Source organism: Myotis yumanensis, unplaced genomic scaffold (assembly GCF_028538775.1).
Source record: "Myotis yumanensis isolate MYYU_CA2020_CCGP unplaced genomic scaffold, mMyoYum1.0.hap1 SCAF_3, whole genome shotgun sequence".
NCBI classification, from domain to species: domain Eukaryota; kingdom Metazoa; phylum Chordata; class Mammalia; order Chiroptera; family Vespertilionidae; genus Myotis; species Myotis yumanensis.
In genome coordinates this window covers 211234582-211238235 of record NW_027223754.1, presented here as the reverse complement: position 1 = coordinate 211238235, position 3654 = coordinate 211234582, and the positions used below count along the sequence as shown (strand labels likewise).

Below are 3654 nucleotides of genomic sequence, written 5' to 3'. Positions count from 1 at the left end.
CCCTCGTGTGGCTCCCTGAGCTGTGACCTGTGTCCCTGGGGGGGAGGGGGGGGTGCAGGAGGGGACAGGCTGTGCGGCCTGGAAAGTACACAGGAAAACACCCGCCCCCGAGGCCAGCGCTGGTGACCAGTGACGCCACACGCACCGCCGAGTGGCCCTGCTTTTCCCCGATGTCGGGGGGAGTGGGGGGCTCCCTGTGCTCACTCACCAGGACCCCGCGGTCGGACAGTCTGCTGTTTCCAGTTGGTGGATTCTGTGAGTGACTGGCTGCTTCACCTTCCAGGCTGTCTTCTAGGACAGATTCCTGGGGGCAGGGGCCGGGCTGGGGCTGGACCCTGGGAGACCAGCACTTAAACTCCCCGGTGCCCTTCCTGTTCATGTCCAATCCCCGAGGTGAGGCCCGGCGGGACCTCAGGTCTGTCCTGGGCTCTCTGCATGTCCCAGGGGCTTCCTGTTAGTTCTCTCCGCCCGACACGAGGGAAGCAGGGTGGAGCCATTAGCCCCAGTTTTGCTGCAGAGACAGGCTCAGCAAGCAGTGGCTTTGGGGTTGGAGGTGGGGCCTGGTGAGGCGGTGTCCTGCCCTGTGGAAGGCTCCACGGAGAAAGGCGCTCACTGGTTTCCGCACCCATCTCACCAGCCGTTTCACGTGCTGGGGACTCTGGCTGCCCCCACGCGCGCCTCCCTGCTCCTAGGCAGCTAGTGAGCAAGGCACCAGGCAAGGAAGCAGTGGTGGTAAATGCCAGGGGAGGGAAGCCCTGCCAGGAGATGACCTGCGGGGATGTGGTGGGAAGGATCCGCCCTGGTGGGGTAGGTGTTTGAGGTGGTGGGAACAGCAAGCAAAGAGCCCTCAGTGGTCAGAACAAGCTTGTAGAATAGACTTCCGAGGCAGATCAAAGGAGGCAGGTGGCTGAGGTGATAATGCAGATGAGGATGGATCAGAGTGACCAGCAAGTGCAAAGGCCCTGGGGCAGGGACCTGCTGGGAGGCGCAGGGAACATGGTAAAGGCCAGTGTGGCTGGAGTGGAGGAGGGAAGAGGAGGAGATGGGGGAGTTAACAGGAAAAGGAGCGTCCCTTTTTCTTCTCCTCTCACCTTCTATTCTGTCTCCAGTGGGCAGGAGAGGGACTGACCTGGGACCCCAGACCCCCATGGCCCTTCACACCCACTGTGTGGCCCTTCACGCCCACACCCACTGTGGGACAGACCTGAGGTCCCGCCGGGCCTCACCTCGGGGATTGGACCTGAACAGGAAGGGCGCCAGGAGTTTAAGTGCTGGCCTCCCAGGGTCCAGCCCCAGCCCGGTGCTCAGCAGAGCCCAGCACACAGTGGTCTCCTCATTCCTGCCTCCATCTGGAGGGTGAGAAAACGGGCCTGAGGGTCAGGGTCTGAACGCACATCTGCCTGAGCCGCTGGAAGCTGTCTCCTGGAGCAGGGAAGAAGGGCATGAATTGCATCTGGTCTCCCCTCTCTCCTGGTCTCAGTTTCCCCACCTATAAAATGGGTACATGAACTAGGTCAGTGATTCTTCACCCTCTGAGACCTGAGAAGTGAATTCACAGGTAATATCACTAGTCTGTACAGAATTTAAACACACACACAGCTCTATGTTATAAAAGAGCAAGAAAGAAAAGGAACTTATAAAATGGGGTTCGGTCAGGGTTTGCCCAAATGCCAGGCCCCTGAACTGTCTCAGCCCAATTGCCGCCGGGCTCCTGGGCTCTCAGGTGGGCACAATTCTTGGTCAATTTCCAAACAAAGCAGGACCCAGTTCCTCGGCTCCTGCGCAGCTACCTTCCTGGCAAGTCTGTTTTTCACTCCGGACAAAAGTCCCGAGTGTTCATACAAGAATTGGAGTGAAGCCTGGCTCAGTCGCAACCGGCCTCTCAGCTCCAGGAATGTCGCTGGGGATGGGAGACTGTCCCACCTCCATGTGACCGGATCTCTGTCCTCTGGACAACCAAACAGGACTCCACAAAGCTCACAAATGCCCCTGGGGAGGCACCCCGCTGAGAATCCCAGAATAAACTGATCTCAGTTAATGATCCTGTTGTGCTGGCTTTTAAAAATCATTGAAGTGACTTTTATATCTTTCACTTAAGGCACCACAGGGCTTTGACTCCTGCACCCTCTGGTTGCTTCCTGGTTCTGCACCTGCCCACCACGGTCCAGCTGGCCCCGGCTGGGGCGGAACCTGGGTCTCCCTTCTGCACCCCTGGGAGGGAGGGGGATAGTGGCCGCTGCTAGCAGCTGAGAAAAGGAAGGCCAGCCAGCACCCAATCACAGCCGCTCAGTGGGACCTGGATTCCCCTCTGTCTGGTGTCCAACCCCAGACCCTCTGGCTTTCTTTACCAGCTCTTGTCCAGTTTTTCCATGGAGCTTCTGGTGCCAGATTTTTAATTATTTTATTTCAGAGAAGAAGGGAGAGGGAGAGAGAGATGGAATCATCAATGACGAGAGAATCATTGGTCAGCTGCCTCCTGCATGCCCCACACTGGGGATCGAGCTCGCAACCCCAGGCCTGTGCCCTGAGAATTGCACCATGACCTCCAAGTTCATAGGCCGGTCGACACTCAACCACTGAGCCACGCCAGTTGGGCCTGATGCCAGATTTTTAATTGTAGTGTGATGTTCTGTCAAGTGCACATAACTCATTAACCAAAGTCACAATTTATTTTTATTTTCTTTAAAGTGGACTTTTTCATACTTTTAAAATACATTTTTTAAAAAATATATATTTTATTGATTTTTTACAGAGAGGAAGGGAGAGAGATAGAGAGTCAGAAACATCGATGAGAGAGAAACATCGATCAGCCACCTCCTGCACATCTCCTACTGGGGATGTGCCCGCAACCCAGGTACATGCCCTTGACTGGAATCGAACCTGGGACCTTTCAGTCCCCAGGCCGACGCTCTATCCACTGAGCCAAACCGGCTTCTGCTAAAATACATTTTTACTGAGTTCAGAGAGGAAGGGAGAGGGAGAGAGAGAAACATCAATGATGAGTGAGAATCATTGATTGGCTGCCTCCTGCACGCGCCCTACTGGGGATAGAGCCGGTAACCCGGGCATGTACCCTTGACTGGAATCGAACCGGAACCTTTCAGTCCACAGACCGAAGCTCTATCCACTGGGGAAAACCGGCTAGGGCCAATGTCAAAATTAAAAAAAAAAAAAAAAAAAATTACATAACTCCACTCGCAGTGTTGGACTAAGAAAATAATTAACAGCTCATAAAGCATGAAGCTATTTGCATCTGCAGGGCCCAGTGTGGCTCTGGGACTGAGCCAGGCGGCCCTCCAATTGTCACCCCGGTGTGCACTGCCTGTTAATACGCCACAAAGGGGGCGCCTGCTGTGTGCCGCCGTTTCGAGGTTCCCCAAGAGACAGACACCAACCCCCCAGCTACTCCGCTGCCTTCCCACCAGCCTGTCCTTTAAGCGTGAGGGGGTCGGGCAGATCGCAGCACCCAGGCATCCCGCAAAGTAGGCGGGTCACCTCAGGGGCAACCTTTACCCGCTCAAAAATTCGTCTCACATTAGCAGTGAGGATTCGGGCGTCACCCCGAATCGTTATTTTCCTTACTCATAAGTTTAAGGCATAAAGGAGCGCGTCCGTTCCTCGCTACATGGTGATTCCGAATCTCATTAGTGCTAC

The 3654-nt window shown here is 55.3% G+C and overlaps 1 non-coding gene across 1 annotated transcript; it reads right to left on the bottom strand.

Moving 5' to 3' along the window:
• Positions 1–3449: 3449 nt before the first annotated feature.
• On the bottom strand, positions 3450–3599 carry LOC139007708 (U12 minor spliceosomal RNA). Its single transcript, XR_011470882.1, has one exon. It is a non-coding gene; the product is annotated as a U12 minor spliceosomal RNA (small nuclear RNA).
• Between the last annotated feature and the right edge of the window lie 55 nt (positions 3600–3654).